Source organism: Uloborus diversus, chromosome 5 (genome assembly GCF_026930045.1).
Source record: "Uloborus diversus isolate 005 chromosome 5, Udiv.v.3.1, whole genome shotgun sequence".
Classification (NCBI taxonomy): domain Eukaryota; kingdom Metazoa; phylum Arthropoda; class Arachnida; order Araneae; family Uloboridae; genus Uloborus; species Uloborus diversus.
Genome location: NC_072735.1, coordinates 85,217,914 through 85,230,238, shown reverse-complemented (window position 1 = coordinate 85,230,238; position 12,325 = coordinate 85,217,914).

Here is a 12,325-nt window from a genome sequence, read left to right as displayed (position 1 = left end):
CATCTTTTTTTTTCATGAAAGTTGTAAAAATTGCCCCATCTCCCCTCCAGTTTGTGTTTCAAAACTTGGTGACAGTTGTGGCCACTAAGTTTTTGGAGTCTAGTGGCCACTGGCCACTTAGAAGATTTCCAAGTCTTGACCTTTACTATGAAGTTGCTTTACTTCCAAGTATAAGAAGTAAGCGTGTTTTTTTTTTTTTTTTTTTTTTTTTTTAAATCTTCAATATGTTCTTATGCAATGCATTTTCAATACATGTAGGACATGTATAAAGGAATATTTTTAAAAAGGGTTGCAGATTTATTAAATCAAACAGTAATCATGTTTTTTTTTTTTTTAATTTTCAATATGTACCTACGTAATGATGCTTTTTTAATGTAAAATATTTTTATCTTATACTTGGTTGTAGTTTTGTTGAAAATGTAACATGAAAATTCAGAAACGCATTGTAAGGGTGCTTAGAACTTATAGAAGCTTACGGTACAGAAGGAAGGTTTAGCACAGGCCACGATTTGGTGCTCCTATTTTAACCCTCATTGCTCCTATTTTTTCCCTTAAGTGCTCCTATTTTTTTTATCTTGAGGTTGGCAGCTATGGACTATGCTGTAGCAATGATTGTTACCAATAATGGAACCGTTTTGCCAATTGTGAAATTGCCCCGTGCCGCAGTGAACGAAAGGAAATTTCTATTTCACAACCAACCTTTATTTTGAACTACAATAAATATATCGGAGGCGTTGACCTGCATGAAATTGCTATAGCAAATTACCAGATCAGAATTCAAGGCAAAAAATGGTGGTGGCCATTATTTACAAATATTATTGATAGTGAATTCACGGAAGCTACATAGAATTGCTAATAACACAAAAATGCCACTTGCAGACTTTAGGTCATACATAGCGATTGCCCTATTAAAAGCTGAATTCAAGGACAATCTATTTGGTGAAAATACGGTACAAATAACACTATCCAAACAAGGGTCGTCCATCATCCACAGCTCTACCTAAAGAAATACGGACTGATAGAATAGCATATGCCATTAATGAACACGAAAAAAAAAGCCCACAGACGATGTAAAGTGCTCAAAAACCACACGATTTATTTGTGCCTCAAATGCACAGTCCATTTACATCCAAAATGCTTCGAAAATTTACATTTAAAAATTCGACTAAGAATAATATTGTTCCACTGAAATATTTGTTCATTGATTTGGCCAATGGTGCGTTTAATGCACCATTTTATTTTTTTATTAAATATTATTTTTTAAGCAAGAAACTTTTTTTGTGTCTTAATGGATGCATTTTAAACTCAATTTTAAAAAAATATTACCACATTTTATAAAATGTCCATGCTCGGCCTGAAACGGGTTAAAAAAATATGCAATAGAGGAAAGTTTCACGAACATTGCTTGCTCCTTGATGCATTGCCTGCTATCTCTTCTGTTAAAAGAATTGGAGGTATTACATTTGGAGTATGCTGTTCAGTTTTGGTCTCCTTATCTTAAGAAAGACATTAATGTATTGGAAAGGGTTCAAAGGCGGGCTACAAGGCTAATAAGTGGACTTTCCCACTTAGATTATGATTCCAGGCTTAGAAGGCTAAAAATGTACAGTCTTGAGCAAAGAAGAGACCGAGGGGACATGATTCAGCTGTTTAAATTTATTAAAACGAAAGATGTTACGGGGCTAAAGTTTAGCACTGAAAACAGGACAAGGGGTCATTGTTTTAAGCTATTTAAATCTCAGGCTAACATGGATATTAGGAAAAATTATTATTTTAGCAAGGTAGTGGAACCTTGGAACAGCTTACCGGAAGAGGTGGTAATGAGCAAAGGAGTCGACAGTTTTAAGAGGGCCATTGATCTTCACTGGGGATTGTAAATTGACTAGGACCAGTCTAGCTGGGCCCAGAGCTTGTTGCTGGTCGTCACTTTTGTATTTGTATAATATTCTAAAATTTCTCATTTGTACATATTAAATTGAAAAACTGTTTAGATTTTAGAAACCACCTTTTCCAAGGGGCAACTGCAAGGTTCAAACAATATAACATTTGATTTTGAATTGTGATAATATTGTAATTAAATTGTGCTTTGGTTAACAGCTAATTATTTTCCCCATGCTTTTTCTATAGTATGTCAATAATTATTTTTTTGTCACTTTGAGTTTTTGCCAGTTTCTGCCACAAATGTGGCAGAAAGTGGTTTTTGCCATCCCGGTTTTAACCGGTTTCTACCAGTGGTTTTAACCACTTTGGCAGAAACTTGCCAACCCTGATTTTAAGTAATTATTTGTAATTAAAAATATTATCTCAATTATATTTCCAACAAGTCTGTCTCCCAGAAAAAAAAAATGTAAGCTTCCCGCGGGTCGGGAAAAATCTGTTCGCGGGCCGGATCCGGCCCACGGGCCTTAGGTTGGAGAGCCCTGATCTAGATCATATTACGGAGTGGGCTGATAAATGGGGTATGGCTGTTAATGTTAGGAAATGTCAAGTGCTACATTTAGGGCGTGGAAATAAGTGTACAAGTTATTATTTGCAAGGTTCAGTCACTAGTCAGGCAGAAAAAGTTACTGATCTGGGCGTCTTAATAAGTCAGGATTTAAAGTTCAGCCAACAGTGTAGCATAGCTAGCAACAAAGCCAATAAGATGCTTGGTTTTATCAATAGATCTATTTCAAACAAATCTAAAGAAGTTCTTCTGCCCTTATATGGAAGTTTGGTAAGACCTCATTTGGAGTATGTAGTTCAGTTTTGGTCTCCTTATCTTAAGAAAGATATTAATGTATTGGAAAGGGTTCAAAGGTGGGCTACAAGGCTAATAAATGGACTTTCTCATTTAGACTATGATTCCAGGCTTAGAAGGCTAAAAATGTAGTCTTGAGCAAAGAAGAGACCGAAGGGACATGATTCAGTTGTTTAAATGTATTAAAATGAAAGATGTTACGGGGCTGAAGTTTAGGACTGAAAACAGGACAAGGAGTCATTGTTTTAAGCTATTAAAATCTCAGGCTAACACAGATATAAGGGAAAATTATTATTATAGCAGGGTAGTGGAACCTTGGAACAGCTTACTGGAAAAGGTGGTAATGAGCACGGGAGTAGATAGTTTTAAGAGGGCCATTGATTTTCATTAGGGATTGTAATTTGACTAGGAACCAGTCTAGCTGGGCCCAGAGCCTGTTGCTGGTTGTCACTTTTGTATTTATCGCCGACTGTCTTTGACATTAAAAAAAAAATAGTGCGGTCGATAACCAAATTAAGTAACACAAATAAATACTGTACACAATTTAGACAATGATAAATTAACAAATATTTAATGTAATATACGTTAGACGACGTGTTAGGGTGTCAGAAAGTGTTCCCAAAAGACCTTGAGCGAGCAATCACCTATTATGGAATTTTTCAAAAGACAATGTTGTTCTGAAAAAAAATGCCAAAAATAAAGATTTCATAACTGAAGATGTAAGTTACTTTTTATAATTTTCAAACGTACTTGTAATATACTTGTTTATATACTAATTATTAAACTATTTTGTTTATTTAGCTTATTTCTAAAACTTAAGCAATAACACTAATTATTTCCTTTAAAAACTTGTTTTTTTATTGTGTTTTAAAACACGTTGTAAATTTAAAAAGGTAAATAAAATTTCCCCACTTAATCGAATAATATTTCTTGGAACGGACAATATTCGATTAAGCCGGGCGGACAGTATGTCCAAGGCTGTTGAACTTAAAATTCTTCACATTTGTTGCTATTGTAGTCATTTTCTTTTCTTTTCATCTGCATTAACTTGACTTAGAGTTACAATATCCTTGGTAGTATATATCAGAAATGATTTAACATTTGCTTCAACAAATATAATATCTGAATCCTCTTTTACCCCACAAATTTTTTTTAAAAAGTCAACAACATGTGTCTTCACTTTTTCTCAGGATTTATGTCTTATCTCTCTTTTGAATTCAAAATGTTAATGGAACTTTGTCAAAAACAGAATAATCTTTTCTGCAGTGGAAATCGACAGAAATTTTATGAATGACAAAAATATTGCTCCATTAAAGCGGGATTTGCTCAATAAGGCGAGTTATGTTCTCATAGACTTAACATTGTACCAACCAAAACTTTTTCACTCCCTCGCTAAATCCAAGTTCTCGTTAAAACAGGGCTCATTATAAGCAAGTTAGACTTAATTAACCAGATACACTACAAGAAACGGTTCTATGGGTAATCATGACCTTTTAGTAAATAGACAAGCATTCGAACAGGACGTGTGCAAACAACTTCTGCCGTAGTCTTTGATAGGATGCAAACAGCATTGCTTCCTCGTTAGAAATGTTTTTCCCCATTTACTTATAATTCGTACGGCCCGTGGCTGAAGCCAAGTTTTGTATCTAGTTATACTACAACATGTTTGTTTTGCCCTGGATCTGGCACTTGATGTACAGGAGAATAACCTGCAATGGTACCAGACAGTGCGGTTATCACATCCAGAGACTGCAGTTTTATTCTTATTAGAACTCATCGTTCTGGAATATTGTGGACAACTGAGCTGGAGGCAGATTTCAACTCATTGGAGCTGAGAACGCCAACAAACGGGTAGATAAAGTAAATCCATCTCACCAGTGAGCAGGCACGTAGCTAGAACTTTGTTAAGGGGGGGGGGGGGTCCAAGGTTGCACGAACTTCAAAAGAGGAGGCATGCTAAAGCAGAATTAGTAGCTGATAATTACACAAGAGAAGATAAATCCAATTAAAACTGATCATTAAAATATAATAATTAACTAAAATTAATTAAATAATTGAAATTAATAGAGTCAGTAGTTAAAATTAGTTAACAAAAAGTTTATGTTAAGTGGTAAATGAATTATTGTCAGTTTGTAAATTAACATAAACTGAAAGTTATCACATACAAAGTTTCCGAATATGGGTGAACCTCTGTCCTCCTGAAAATAAGTGATATATTTTCTATTAATAAAAAGGGCACAATAAAAGAAAAACGGAAAACGAAAACTGTTCTAGAAAATACTTGGAAAATGCATGCGATAATTTAATAAAATATTAAAGCTTTGTAATATATTTCAACAAAATATGTACATTTGTACTTATGCCATTTTATTTGAAAACTAGAAAGTCACCCGTCAAGGCATGATGAGTGAAAATTGCTTCAACTCTTCTTCATTTGAACGAAGCAATTGCCTGTTTAGTGATATTTTGATAGTTGAAATTTTAACTCTAACACCAGTGGATTAACCCTAAACTCAAGTAGATAGCGTTCATTGCTTTTGTTTCTTCATTCCTCTGAGATGACACAGTCTTACCAGTAAAACTGTTAAGTTACCGGATCGAGTTCAGCCTCGTCACAATAAAGCCTTTCCTTGCATGTTAAACATTACCAAAACATATTATCGAATTACATATCATGCCGTGGTGCGAATTCATTGTTGAAACACGGGAGTTACTCGATCATCGGCATTATTTATATCAGGATAAATAAATCTATATCTATGGAGTCGAATTTATAACTATATGAATGTTACATAACGTAACCCTGTCCGATTTGAACATCATTTCCGGCAAAATCCCTCAACTCTCTCAACGAAAATATTAACAAGGTTTCATTTAAAAAGCTTGAATTAGTTTTTATTTATTTACATTTATAATATTTTTTTGATAACACGAACTAGAATGATATTTCCAATCTTATCCGTTTTCTAATTATCATTCCTAATCATCAATTAAAAGCTTGAACAAACTATTAACTCTTTGAGGGACGGAGGCTTTCTTTGTTGCAACCATTTTTTATATATATATATTTTTTTTTTCTTTCTTCAGCCAACTGACGCAGTGATTTTAGTTAGCTGAAAAAAAAGAGAAGCAAGAAATAAATGGTGTTCGCAAGTGAAGTCGTTATCCCTCAAAGGGTGGAAACTGTTCGAAAAAATTTTAAATATCGGAAAAGGCGTATTGCTGTTTTTTATCATTATTTTTTTCTTTCTAACAGGGCTGTGTTAGAGGCTTTAGCCTTTTGTGGAACAATTGCAAACTCACGATATGGCATCCAGTCATTCATATGCCACCATTAAGGCGCGGATGTGAATGACACAGGAAAATTTGATGCCCAGTTTCCACCAGATGGAGACACCTGAGCTCTCTTCAATGCGAAACTGCAAAAGGAATTTAGTTTTGTCAAGAGTATTCACAGTCAAACGACCTAAGGGATCTTTTACATGCCGATTATTGGAATGTATCCCGGTACGATTCGATTCCGAGTCACAACTGACTACAACTGTATTTATATCGAGGACTGCATATTAAGTGCCTTGCCTCCATTATTTTTTTTATACCGATAGATGGCAGCACCATCACCGGATCGAACAGTTAATGAGAATTTAGAACTAGACCAGGAGCTAATAGCTACCTGGTGCTAGCACCCCCAGAGGTATCGTTTCACTTGGAGGATATTGAGACCACGAGCATATTTAACGTCGCCCAGTCCCCTTTAATGACAACGGTGGATCTTCGACCATCGAGGTTCGAACTCAGGACCCTCCGGCACCGAATCCGACACTCTACCGATCGGGGTACCACGGCCCTCCGCTCCCGGTAAGTGCCAGTTTATCTGAGTTGCGTTCGACGAATCTCACCGGTCGACCGATGAGTAACCGGTAGCTAACGCAGCGTTTTTGAGAGCTACTGGTTAACTGGTTGCTTCCGATGTCGTTTTATATGCCGAGCCTCACCAGTTAATCTACCAGTCGACCGCAACTCTAGCTGGTTAATTGGTTAATGGAACCACGTGACATTTTTGACAAATTATAAGTATTTTTCACCATATAGGGACTCTAGTCTGCGCAAGTAACCGGAGATTAACCGAAACGTGCTCGTCGAACGTAAGCCTGGTTGTCTGTGTCCGTTCCTATACAAAAATGCGACCAAATCTATCTATGATCATAGCTGTAACTGAAAATATTATCACTTGCTTGTAAACTTCATACGCTTGTTTATATTTAACGTTCGGTTAGAGACCGAAAGATTCTGAAAGCGTCAGGGTGAAATAGTGCAATATCTTCGCTTTTCTACTTATCGTTCATGCTGCCATCTAGCGAACAGATGTATGACTATTAATCAATATTAATCATAAAATAAGAGTGCAAAGCCCTCTTAATGAAGGTTGTCTTCTTCTTTTTTTCCGTATTCATTTATTCTTTATAATTAGCCAAAATATAAATATTTGAGGAATTAAAAAGGTTACATTTAGCGTTTATGGTGGAAAAAAAGGAAAAACAGCCTTTTTCATTTACATACATAATTATTTGCTTTAGTGCAACCTTATAAAGAAAAGAGAAGAAGAATGTATTATTTCTGGTTACACTTGGTGTAAATGGGTGAATAAATAAATTTTCAAATTTAGTAATATATAAACATGATAAAATTCAAATTGCCTATAATTGTTAGTAATAATAAAGTTATTCAAAGATAACAGGAATAGAGTAGCATTATTAAATGTTTTTTCATTTAGGTTATTTTGAATAAATACATTACGCATTTGCATGAAATAGTCGTAGGATATGTAAGAGCTACGATTCATAAAAAGAGTAATTTAAAATTGGACGACAAACATTGGACGTTCTTGGGAATTGGCATTTGTTGCATTTGGAGGATGTAAAATTTATCCTCTGAACAAAAAAAATAATATAACCTCAACTGATGAAAGTACTCAATAAACTTCGGTAAAAAATATTTTAGAAATGAATAAAAAAAAGTTTTGATGGAATTATTTTCTTCCTATTCATTTACTTTTTACAATTAGTATTCATTTATTAATTAATGCCAGGTGAAAAATAACTATGTACAATAGAATAAAAGTTATTAAACTAGTTTGTTGATAATCATATCTTTAAAGAGTCTAAAAGGTGCTGAAAAAATGTCAGTTAATTAAAAGTAAGCAACGAAAATTTTTAATTGCAAAAAAAATTCAAATTCGTTTACAACAGATTTATTACGATGAACATGTCAGTTAAAAATATGAGTTTCAGTTTTACATCAAATACGAAAAAAGGCAATCAAACATTTTAGTCTGCAAGACGCTCATATGTGAAACACATTTTAAACATTAAAATTCTATATGAAAATAGTTTTATTGTAATAATGATAAAGGTTATTAAAAATGACTACGTGACATCATTTAACATTTTTTAATTTTCTTTTTAAATCAAAAAACTCGGATTTTTTCATTCAGATTTTTTTAAACCTTGAAACATTCGTATATTAGGGTTAGTTGGGGGTAGTGGGTCACTACGGTAAGTGGGTCACCCCCCTAAAACGGAAATAGGGATAAACAACTCTTCAAACTCTCTTCAACTGTTTCAAACTCTTTAGCACAGATCATGTTAAATTTCATCACAGTAGTTGGTTTAACACATATTTGGGATTCGTGAAATTTTTCTAAGTCCACTTTTTCAAAAAAAAAAAATTCTGATTTTTTTTTTTTTTTTTTTTTTTTTTGCGAGTTCAAGCAACATTTTTCAAAGAAGTGTTTCCAGGTTAGTTTTTATTATTTTTTATGATAATTAATTTTTCACTTATAGTATAACTTAAAGTTCATACAGCAACAAGAATTTTTGAATAAAATATTATTAATAAGTGTTTAAGAGGAGGGGTCCCACTTACCCCGTACATTTTTGCTATACGTGGTAAGTGGGTATTATACCTACCCCCTTACAATGGGTTAATTGGGCCCCCATATAATAATGGGGAGTTGATAACTTGATAATAGTTGAGCTAAAAACTGCTAAAGCTGGTGATTATGTATTTGTGAAACGGACATGACAGAAAATCATTTCGATTTAAAGGTCTAATGTTGGAAGTTGATGATGCAAATTAAAAAAAGTGTTGAATTTTCAAGAACGAATAGAAATAGTGACACTTTTTATTGGCATTGTGCAGATGATGTTGGGATAATTACTGAGGATGAAACGATGATGGTTCTTTTTTTTCTTAGCCAACTTTACAAAGACGCAGTCACTTAGTGTTTCCATTTTTTTTTTTAACTTATAGTTTTGGCAAATTTACTCAAATTGATCTTAATCAACTGTATTCCGTTCATAAACACACCTTTATTTGTAAAAGTAAAATGTATGTCCCTATAGATTTGCAATAGAATTCACAAATGAAATTGCTTTGTTTTTCGTTTTAAAATTTTCCGTGATACACAAGACAGTAAATATCTTATATAAATGGATGCGTTTAAAAAAAAAAAATTTACACTAAAAATGTACATACTTTATCATGTAAGATCGCATTACCGCATTTTTAGATATGCTTTATTTAAATTTAAATTAAAGGGGGTGACCCACTTACCCCTTACTCACGCCCGGCTCCTGGGGTAGGCGGCCACCTAGGGTGGCAGATTTTAGGGGCGGCAAATTTCGAAGTATGAAAATCTGTTTCAGCGCCATAAGATTCACTGCTTCAAGGCTAAAAGTACAAATAATTTAGATTGTGTATCAGTGCTTGGACATGCAAAGCATAGTTCGGAATATAACTAAAAATTCAATTTAGTTTTAGGGACGGCAAATTGCGTGGTTTAAAACTCTTTTGAAAATATTAACATCCGTTTCAGTGATATAAGATGCATTACTTTATTAATGAAAAAGAGAACTTAAAGTGTGTACCACAGCTTGGATATGCAAAACCCATGTTATTATTTTATATTATGATTATCATTATTCAATGGGGGTGATTGGGGTGCGGCACTAGTCAATATCGCCTAGAGCGGCAGAACTACTAGAGCCGGCCCTGCCCTTACTATGGGGTAAGTGGGAGCCCCATCCGATTTTTAAAAAAAATATAATCGTTAAGAATATTTAAAGCATTATTTTAGAAAATAATGAAGAATTTTTGTTTATTTATTATATGTAAGATAAAATAAAACAATAAGTTTAAAATTTTTTGCTTCAAAACTTTATGCATAAGGTTTCAAAAACGAACTATTCTCAAAAGGGATCCCACTTACCCCAACCAACCATACTTTACATTTAAAAACATAACATATTTCCCACTCAATAGGTGAAACAGCAACTTTTTAGCTATTTTCATTTCATGGCAATAGCTATGTTTGAATAATAGGTATAAGTAGACTAGTTAACACAAATAATGTATGATTCAAAATAAATTTAGCGTTTAAAATTTTAAAAAAGGTTCATAGAATTTTAATTTTGATCTTTTGGTGCAATTCCAGAGGCATAGTCCATAATAAATTTTTATCATAAAATGTCTGTACATGTGCATTGTGCATAGTAATCTACAATTTTTCCCCCAGTCTCTTCTCCCCTTTTTTCAAGCAGTTTTCAAGAAAAAATTTCTCTTTTTTTAAACTGAAAACTGTCACACATGATGATAGAAGTTTTACAATGACAATTAGAAATCCTTCAGAACAAATTTTGATTATCAACCACTAGATTTCAACTCTAGCTCCTCTGCCTCCCCCCCCCCTTCCCCAGCTACTACCACCAATCCTGCAACTATACTTCTAGGAAACAGTGGTACCACTATTTCCTATTATTATATGTTTCATAACTTTTAGAAGAAAAAAATCTTAAAATTTGGCAGTTTTCTATGTTTATCAGCTTAGAGTCGAAAAAAGTTCTGAAATAGATTTAATTGGGGTGAATAAGGCTATTGTTAAAACTTGATTATAAAGCAGTCTGAACTGATGAACCTTTCAGCTTACTCTTAAAATTAGCATTAGTTCTCTAAATATTCAATAAATTCTGAAGATTCATAAAAAACGTTATAACGTTTAGACAAGATGCGATTTTGTTTTACGCTTTGCTTAATCAGGGGTGCCCCTCATCCTAAAGGGAAAGAGCACACCCCCCTAAATGTCACGAAGTCCCCCTCCCCTGATCAAGAGCTCCCCAAAGTTGAGAAAAATACTCCTAAAACAACCCCCCTAAAAATTTCAATGGATCAATCTGCGGCATGACCCCTTCCCCTCCCTTGGTGGGCACCTCTGGCTAAATGATAAGGTTTCCATCATTTTGTACATTTTTAGTGCAAAATAATGTGGTTAACAATTACTTTACTTAATAAGTTTACTTAATTACTTTACTTAAAGTCATGGTGATGTAAGAAAAAATGCAATTTTTTATACAGTGAAACCTGTAAAGTTGACCACCTTTGTAAGTTGACCACCTGTCTATGTTGACCGCTTTTGTCAGGAACGGAATTAGTCCTATCTTATATAATGAAGGAAAACCTCTGTAACTTGACCACCTCTCTATCTTGACCACCTGTCTATCTTGACCACTAATGAACACCAAATTTAGTTTGGAGTATTGTAAAAAGCCCTTTGTAAGTTGACCACTTGGTTTATTTTTTTAAATTTTATTTAGTAAATTATTTTTTTTATTATTTTTTTATAGCTTTCCAAGAATATTTTTGATGTCAGACCAGCATTTTACCAACTAAATGAAACAGCAGCATAACTAAACCTCCTTTTGAGTTTGAGTAGATCATCATGGGGTTATAAATGTATATGAGAAAAAAATGAAGCAAAAAATTTGTAATTTTTGATCAGCTATGAATTTTTAGGAACTATTAATATCAAATGAGTAGCTTTTCATAAACAATAAGACTTTTTTTTGATCAACTTACTGAAATTTTAAATTCGCATGACACATTATATGTCATTCTGGGAAAATGATCTCTAAAAATATTTAAATAACATTTTAAATTATTGTTTCAAAGTAATACTAAACAATGAAAGTGAGTTGAACAGAAAGAATAAGTGTCAATTAGTCAAAAAATGAATACATGGTGCAAGAAATGACAAAAAAAATCATTATCACCTTTATAAGTTGACCACCTGTCTAAGTTGACCACCAAAGTACTGCACCGCAAGTGGTCAACTTACACAGGTTTCACTGTATATACTTTTTTCCGAATTGTAATTTTGGAATAAAAGCAATATTGCAAGAGTAATCTATGTAGTTTAGCAAGTTGAAGTTAATATTGTATAATGCAGTGCAGTTACATTGAGAGCAATACATTCTAAAAATTCAAATTTAATTAATAAAAATAAAATCAACTGATTTTAATCAATGATTTTGTTTAAAAAAATTTCTTGATTCAACGGGTTTTTTTTTCTAAATTACTTAATTTAAATCATGATTTCAATCATAACTTAAATCAAGCTGATTTAAATCAACGAACACTGCTTAACATTAAGTAAGTTTGTCAAGCAGTTAACAATAAGTATGAAAAAAATTGAAAGCGTGTACGGTTCCAAATTATGAACACATTGAGAATTAAAAAATGATAGCAATT